Source organism: Lucilia cuprina, chromosome 5 (assembly GCF_022045245.1).
Source record: "Lucilia cuprina isolate Lc7/37 chromosome 5, ASM2204524v1, whole genome shotgun sequence".
NCBI classification, from domain to species: domain Eukaryota; kingdom Metazoa; phylum Arthropoda; class Insecta; order Diptera; family Calliphoridae; genus Lucilia; species Lucilia cuprina.
The window spans coordinates 24,529,235-24,538,836 of record NC_060953.1 but is presented as its reverse complement, the minus strand read 5'-3'; the positions used below and the strand labels follow the sequence as shown (position 1 = coordinate 24,538,836).

The following is a 9,602-nucleotide window of genomic DNA, read 5'->3' as shown; positions in this document are numbered from 1 at the left end:
AGTATTCAATTAAAGCTTTCTTACAATCCAATAATGATATTTAAAATAACACTCTGCAACAAGAAAATCTTTCCCGAATGAGGCCAATGGGAAATGAAAGTAGATCAGTAGATTAAAATCACCAAAGTGTTTAAAAAAGTTAGCTCGAGTTTTTAATTTATAGGTAAAGTTTTACAATTTTCACATATATGTATTTTATATGTTTGAAATAAATAAGTATGTAAGTTCTTCAATTACTTAAAGTCTTAGATATTTAAATGCATTATTGTTTATACTTTGTGGGCTTTAATTTCCATTCTACTTTAATAGTTGTTAGTAAATACTCCACTACAAATGTTCAAATTTTATTTGATTTAACAAAAAATTAATTAGATTAGTTTACTAAAATTATATATTCTATGGATCCCTTCATGGTCCAACTCTGATATTTTTATATGTTGTTGATATTATAAACAAATTTTGGTAAAGGAATAATGAAAATGGGAGATACCATTTCTAAAATATCCTTAACTCAAATAATATGTTAACTACAAAACATATGCATTAATTACAGTCTAAATTCCTTTATAGAAAAACTGTTGGAAATATTTGAAATTTGAAAGTGAGACCCTCGCTCCATATATTAAAAAAATGCTAATCAAAAAGTCTATTTAATTTTCAGAAATATACATATGTATATATGTTAGAATATTACTTGTCGTCAACTTAGTTTTTATAATTATTTAATAATCAAGTTACCATTTTTGTTTTAATATTATAAACGTCTAGTTTTTTATTCAGAAATTAAAATTTAATAAACAAAGATTTGTTAAATTATTTTTCAAGTAAGAACTATCAGAAGTGGGATTTAAAGAAAAATTCAAAGGAGCATTAATTCCAAGAGTATTAAGCCAATGCGGATTTGAGTTTTCGAAAAGTCAACGTCGCACATTGTTTAAAAAATCTAATTGCAATAGGCCGTCTAACAACTTCGATGAAGATTATTTTAACACAAGCCAATCATCCCTACTTTTAGGATTTGAAAAAATTTAAACACTACCTATTATTTTTGAACATTTCTCTCGGAAATGCAATTATTTGCAATTTTAGATATGAAATGAATCTTGTAATAAAAGTAAAGAAATAATGGAAGATTTTGAAAAATTAAACAAATAATAGATCGTTAGGTGTATAAAAATATCCTCCAAGAGCTTTTGCGCTCATATACAGTGCTATCAATGTCAGCTAAGTGCAAATATTTACGGGATAATGTTGTTAATAGGCTTGTGTATCTAGAATTAACATAGTAGCAGTTATTACATTTGTATAGCTGTCGTTGATTCACCTTTATTAAAATTTCCTTTATTTTTACAATTACTCAGAAAAAGTTTTCAAATAAATTTTTTTAAGTATTAATTCATAATTTTTCTCGATATATTATAAAATTAAAAATAATATTAAATATTAAACATTCTCATATGCAAAATAACTTTCGGCAAACAAGAACTTATCTCTATGTTTTACAACAGAGATTTCTTATGTGTAACTCCATCAAAAAACTTCAAAGCTCTTCTCTTAGTTTCGAAGTTACGTACGTGTGTTGGAAAATAAGCCAGAAAGCTCAATTGAGAGATCGCTGCGCTTGTATGTTCCTCGTAGGCTTTCATATGTTAAGAAAAATATAATATTTAGTATAATTAATGGCTTATTGGAAAATAATATTATACGATATAGTAATTCACCATATGCGTCTGCAACGGTATTGGTAACGAAAAAGAATGGTGAAGGCAGATTATGTGTGGACTACAAATTTTTAAATAAAATACAGTTAGGGACAACTATTCATGCGATAATAAAAGATTGTTTTGATCATCTTGAAGGAAAAAAGTATTTTGCAGGGTTAGATTTGAAAAATAGGTTTCATCAGGTAGAAATCCACGAAGATTTGTTAAAATACACTTCATTTGTGACGCCTAGAAGACAAGTTGAATATAAAAATAATATGCCATTTGGCTTAAAATATGCACCAGCATTTTCAATGTTTTATTTATGATATTTTAAAGAATTTTATAACATTAGGAAAAATAGTTGTAAATATGATGAACTTTTGATTTTGAAAATTTTACAAGAGGTTCTAAAGCGTTTATATTCAAAAGTTTTGATACTTTGTTTGGACACTTTGTAATACAATTTTTAGGATATATTATAATTTCTAAGGGAACTTCTCCAAATAGTGATCACCTAGAATCAATAAAAACATTTCCACATTGGATGAAAAATTCCATCCCATTGCATACTTTTCAAAAAAAAAATCATCTGAAACTGAATCGAAATTGCACAGCTTTGAGTTGTAGACATCAGCCATAATAATGCTTTAATCCAGGCTATACAGAAAAAAAACAAGTTAATATGATAATAGCAAGAAAACTATTTGAAAATTAAAATTTTAGTGTAAGACATCCATCTGGAATTTCTATTGGTCATGTAGATGCATTAAGTCCTTTTTGTGTGATTGGTTCAGATGAGATTTTTGAAACTGATTTGAATATTCAAATTACACAGAACAGGAATGTGAAAATTAAGGAATTGAGAACTAATTTGGAAATTGGAACTGGTATTCATTTTGATTTAGTTGATGGAATATTTTTTAGACAAGAGGAGGAGAATGATAGAAGACAAATGTATGTCCCAGTTAGGGTTGCCAGATTTTGATTCTTAAAAAGCTGGACAAAACAAAAAAAGCTACGCATAAAAAAATACTGAGAAAATTTTAATTTTCTATTGTGTAAATAATTTCACAGTGATACTCGGGTTCTCATATACTTTTACCATTTCGCGACTCACCACTGCCTATATCTCTGGATTTTTTGATTTTTACGCAAATATACTATTTGACATCCCTTAAACAAAAATTCCATAAAATAAAATTTGTTGATAATATTTGTTTTGACCATATCTCTGATTCTTATAAATCTATTTTACTGGTTTTAAACAGCTAAATTATTAAAGGCATATCTAATTCAGTTAGTTAAGATTTGGATTCCCGAGATTTATGGAACCTTTAAAAAAACTAATTTTTAAAAACAGATGGACAGACATAAACTTTTTTCAACAACCGCGAAAAAATAATGACGAATATGCCTCTTCACGGATTCATTTGACCAATTATAATACAGTGTAACGAATGTAAGCATTGCATCCATAACTTCAGGGCTATTTATTTACCTGTGTGAAGGCAATCATCCACATAAAATCTAAATAAAGAACTAAAAGTCGCGGTCCCAGTGCACAGTGGAGCAGAATCGAAATTTTTTGAAATAAATCTGGCATTTATAAACGGCTGATAAATGCAGTACGACAGACAACTGTCCAAATAATAAATAAATGCTTAAGAAAGTGAAGGAATGTAAACCAAAACAAGGTAACGGTATTCTGAATGTCGTGAATATTACAAAAAATAAAAATCTTATTTTTATCTGCCGAGTATTCAATAACTTTGAATCATTATAACTTTTTATGGATATTTTTCCATTTTTTTTGCTTTTTAAAGGTATTACTCTATTTATTAAAAGTAATAAAATGAGGACACATTTTTCTGTGCCGTTTAAAGTAAGTCATTTTATTGTAAGTAAGTTTTGAAATTAACAAATATTTAATGGAATCAAAAATATAGAATACCATTTGATTCCAAGGTTCTGTTGGCACTATATGATAAATTGATATATAACCTATTGGGATTACAAAATATTTTTTGCATCTTTTTGCATACCCCATACACATTTTTTCAAAAGTTCATCATGAACTCGCAAATGTCGAATCAACAAATTTTCGATGTTTGGCATTACTTAAAGAGCAGGATATTTATAATGACGACTCTGATTTGGAATAAATAATGTAAATTAAATGTTTATGTACTTACCTACTATTGTATTATTCTGTAACAAATATTAAATTAATAAAAAATAAAAATATATTTTTTGACCAGCTATACATTTTTTTCAGTGTAGTAAGGCTCGAGTATTTTTAAATATGGGTTTATCCTAATGGGTTTGCCCTAAAAAATCTCCTGGCCATAACTTTTAATCTTTCCTTGGGGCAATCTTAGCATATTTATTCTTACTGTTACATGGGAGGTGGGCGTGTCAGTTGTCCGATTTCGCCCAATTTTTCTAAAAAGATGCGACATTTCGTGGCTTTACCATTAATAGTTTTTGAAATACAGAGTTTAGTCCCCCTAAAATGGCAAAACCTGACACTGTGGAGCGTAGCCAAGGAGTATTCGAGTTTAAGTTTTGAAGATGAACTCTGCAGATGCCCCAGGGACGGAGCTGTGGCGGCTCAAAGTAGGGTACCTACGACATGTAAAATTTTTAAACTCGTGCCATTTTTTTGTTTTTCACCCAATATAATATCCGAGTTATAGGCATTTAAAAATTTAGTGATACAAATTTACCATACCTTGGTCCGCCTTTTTTTGAATGCCAGGCGTAATTTTGGACCAAAAGGACTCAATTTGTTAGTTAGACAACAAAATTTGCAATAATATACAAAAAAAATTTCGGATCAATATCATTTACAGATCCAAAAATATACGTTTTTTAATTTACAAATTCAAAAAATTTTAGATTTTTGCAGTTTTTTTGCCCAAAATGTGTCTTAACTCTTTTATTAATAAAATAAAATTTTCTTTAAGAACATATAACAATTTTATAGTTTTCTAAAAGGTATCTTTACGCAGAACGCTCTGGCGTAAAAAACTTGTCCTATTTTTTGAAAATGTTGCCACTGCGTCCTTCCGAATATGACCTATTTTTTATCAAAACTTCAACTTTAGGCGACATGTTCTAAAATCCCAAAGCTGGGATCAGAAAACTGAAAGCAGTTTTGGAAACCTCAATATGTTTTCTATTTACTCCAAAAGTATTTTCCCAGCCCTGAAAGAAATGTGGACCCTATGGGCAAAAATGTAAAAAATCCCATTTTTGGGATTTTCATTCCTATTTTTGGGAATTGCGGGATGCCCTTTGACCTTTTCAATTTTCTTATTTGAAATTAAAAATTTAACAAGCGTTGAAGATTTCATTGAGTTTTGTTCATAAATAAAGATTTTGTCATATATTACATATTTGTTAAATTTCTAAAACTATGACTTTTTTTTCAAAATTTTAATAGGGTCGCAAATATCTACAACAATTTAGTCCATATTTATCCCTTAATATCTTTTTTAGTTAGATATGGAAATTCTCGACCCTTTACTTTATTTCAAGCCAATATCTCAATTACATTCAAAAATATGTTCATTTAAACCTGTGTCCTTTAATTTCATCTTTTTCATATTTTAGTATTAAGTATGACAGAACATACATTTGGTGTTAAATAAAATATTTGGACAATTTTTAAAAATTATTTAGTTAATTATTTTATTAAAGTCTATAACATTGTATATCAAAAGATAGAAGTAAACTATTAAAAATATCTTTATTCTGTGATTGCCTGGAGCATTTTCTTGAGCTGAAAAGTTGAACATGCTTAAAATCTCGATTCCTCGCTTCCTGGGCTTCTTCTGTTAACTTTCCAAGTGGAAGAATATTCGATTCAATTATTATTTGACCATGACACAATACTTTGTGTGATGTTGGTGTTAGTTCCCTCCATGGATACAGAGATACAAGTAATTTAGAAATTTCATATGTATATTCCCCAAATCGATTTCCATTAATTTTATGTTTACTATTCAGTGCCATTAAAATAGTGTTAACTCTTCGAAGCAACTCCTTGTCGATTCCAGTTATTTTTGAAGTAATTTCAAAATCACGAAAAAACCTTCTCGCCGTATTACCGTCATTTGTATTACCGCAACTTGGAAGTGGTTTGTCGATGTTTAATCCCATCTGAACTTTAAATTCTTCTTGGATTCTGCTTTTTTCGGCAGCTCTCAGTTCTTTCAATTCTTCATTATTTTTTGTTGATTTAGTAAGATTGTCTGGCACACTTCTATATTTGAGGTCGTATGCTATGTGTAAAAAGTAATCCAAAAATCGTATTCTGGCATGAAGTGGTGAAATTCCGAAAGACAGGACTTCTTCATTAATACTTCTGCTTTTGTTTATATTTGAGAATTGCGACTTTTTCTCATTACATATTGAGCATCTCCAGAAGGAAGAAGTTTCTGTTATGGCATTGCTGACCTTTCCATCAATCATTGTTAAGCTTAGCTGATATGATACGTTAATAGAGAATTCCTTTATTTTTATGACAATGGGCTAAAGTGCATTTATTTCATCATTTAAATATTCCACTAAATCTTTTGTTGTTTTCTATGACTCTCTTATATATTCAAATCAAATGGGTCTACAAAAATTTTTTGAACCCGGAGTTGTATTGATCCATATATCTTCAAATGAATTTCTGATGCTTGACGATGATGGATTAAGGGAATATGAACGAATTCGTAATGGCACTAATGATGACATAAATACACTTTTGTAGTCTGCTAATGTCCGACTTCCACAAGCTTGTTTGTATTCTGGAAGTGCTGATAAACCGTCACTTCCCCACTTACACATTAAGACAACATCACAGTTATGAATTTTCCTTAGTTGGTCTTCTGAAAAGTCTGACACAATTCTTGATGCTGTGTTTTCGAGCAAAGATGATATATCAATACAAGCTTCCACATCATTAACATTCCATTCATTCATTAATACTTCTGCTTTTGTTTATATTTGAGAATTGCGACTTTTTCTCATTACATATTGAGCATCTCCAGAAGGAAGAAGTTTCTGTTATGGCATTGCTGACCTTTCCATCAATCATTGTTAAGCTTAGCTGATATGATACGTTAATAGAGAATTCCTTTATTTTTATGACAATGGGCTAAAGTGCATTTATTTCATCATTTAAATATTCCACTAAATCTTTTGTTGTTTTCTATGACTCTCTTATATATTCAAATCAGATGGGTCTACAAAAATTTTTTGAACCCAGAGTTGTATTGATCCATATATCTTCAAATGAATTTCTGATGCTTGACGATGATGGATTAAGGGAATATGAACGAATTCGTAATGGCACTAATGATGACATAAATACACTTTTGTAGTCTGCTAATGTCCGACTTCCACAAGCTTGTTTGTATTCTGGAAGTGCTGATAAACCGTCACATCCCCACTTACACATTAAGACAACATCACAGTTATGAATTTTCCTTAGTTGGTCTTGAAAAATCTGACCAATTCTTGATGCTGTGTTTTCGAGCAAAGATGATATATCAATACAAGCTTCCACATCATTAACAGCAATAGGTGATGGTAGGATAGTCTGTTTTTTTTCCTGGATCTCCTTGTTTGATGGTAATATATCGTGTCATTTTTCATGCAGAGCTTTCCTTAATATTTGGTATTTGGTACCCAGTTCCAAGCGCTATTGCTTCCTCTTCCACAATTCGCTTAAGTCGTTTTGGTGATGCATTAGGAAGAATAGTTTCAATATGTACGGCATCCATAGGTTGGTTTTCCTTTTTCAGCATTTCGTTAAATGTATCAGCAATTTCCTCATTTGAGATTGAAAAAAGTTTTTGTGTGACCCTCTTTTTTTGACCTTGAACATAAGTCTTCGTGTGACTTGCAAGGCGCTCCTGTTGATGTGTTGTAAGTTGAGATTTCCGAATTAGATTCCATCCAATTACAAAATTTTAATCAAAATTTCTTTTGATTTCCATCCACAGACTTACTTTTTACATCAAAAAGTTTTGAATTTTTGATATGCCTGTTTTGTCTACTTTTCTACTATATGTAGTTTTTATATAATTTGAAATGTCTTCAATTCTTTCTGGCCCTTTTGAAGATACATTTCATAAAACGGAACACAACTTTAATGTAATCTTCATTGTAAATTTATTAAATATGGTACTAAAATCTGAATCGAAATTATCATTACCTGTATATTTTTACCTACATGATCATAAACGAAACAGAACGAAATGATCTGTCGAAAAAATTTAGGTAAAAATAGTTATAAATTTCTGAAAATTTAAGCATAATGGGACCTTTCAATTATAAGGATAAGCAAACAAATAAAAAATAGGTAAATGTATGATTTAAATATGTTCTGTCATAGTAAAAAATAGTAAAATATGAAAAAGATGAAATTAAAGGACACAGGTTTAAATGAACATATTTTTATATTGGCTTGAAATTTTTTGTAATGGGCCGAGAATTTCCATATCTAACTAAAAAAGATATTAAGGGATAAATATGGACTAAATTGTTGTAGTTATCTGCGACCCTATTAAAATTTTGATATAAATCATAGTTTTAGAAATTAAACGAATATGTAATATATGAAAAAAATATTTATTATGAACAAAACTCAATGAAATTTTCAACGCTTGTTAAATTTGTCATTTCAAATAAGAATATGCAAAAAAAAAAACTAAAAGGTCAAACGGCTTCCCGCAATTCCCAAAAATAGATATGAAAATATCAAAAATGGGATTTTTCATTTAGGGCTGGAAAAATACTTTTGGAGTAAATAGAAAACACATTAAGGTTTCCAAAACTGCTTTCAGTTTTCCCAGCTTTGGGATTTTGGAACAGTTGAAATTTTGATAAAAAATAGGTCATATTCGGAAGGACGCAGTGGCAACATTTTCAAAAAATAGGACAAGTTTTTTACGCCAAAGCGTTCTGCGTAGAGATACCTTTTAGAAAACTATAAAATTGTTATATGTTCTTAAAGAAAATTTTATTTTATTAATAAAAGAGTTAAGGCACATTTTGGGCAAAAAAAAAACGGCAAAAATCTAAATTTTTTTGAATTTATAAATTAAAAAACGTATATTTTTGGATCTGTAAATGATATTGATCTTTTGTATATTATTGGAAATTTTGTTGTCTAACTAACAAGAAAAAATTGAGTCCTTTTGGTCCAAAATTACGCCCGGCATTCAAAAAAGGCGGACCAAGGTATGGTAAATTTTGTATCACTAATTTTTTAAATGCCTATAACTCGGATATTATAAGAGATAAGTATATGTGTGAAAAACAAAAAAATGGCACGATTTTAAAAATTTTACATGTCGTAGGTACCCTACATTGAGCCGCCACAGCGCCGTCCCTGGGGCATCTGCAGGGTACATCTTCAAAACTTAAGCTCGAATACTCCTTGGCTACGCTCATGCCAAATTTTATCCCGATCGGATCAGCCGTTTAGAAATGCCAGATTTATTTCCAAAAAAGTTCGATTCTGCCCCACTGTGCAGTGTTATAGTAAATGTCAAAGGTTATGAGTATCAAATCTGCATGTATCGCGATTATTGTTCGACGTACGATTTTAAATGTTATTACAACTATTGTAGGGAATACAATTTGGTAATGATTATTTTCGCGAGTCATCATTTGATTTCAAATTATTTTGTTTTCATTTTCCTTAGCTGTGTTACTTAAGCATGTGAGAATTCCGACTTATTATCACATCATCTGCTTATGCAAAATTTTAAATTGGTCTAGAAGTTGCAATTTCACCTTCAATTTGAAATTTAATTGTGTACACAATTTACTCCCACTAAATTTCACAAATCGGAATGGTAAATTTCACAAATCGGAATGGTAAATATTGCCTAC

General features: G+C 29.7%; 1 long non-coding RNA gene across 1 annotated transcript; it reads left to right on the top strand.

Moving 5' to 3' along the window:
- The first annotated feature begins 2,968 nt into the window (after window positions 1-2,968).
- LOC124420180 lies at window positions 2,969-4,227 on the top strand. Its single transcript, XR_006941088.1, has 3 exons — window positions 2,969-3,400; window positions 3,530-3,603; window positions 3,672-4,227. It is a non-coding gene; the product is annotated as an uncharacterized LOC124420180 (long non-coding RNA).
- The last annotated feature ends 5,375 nt before the right edge of the window (window positions 4,228-9,602 follow it).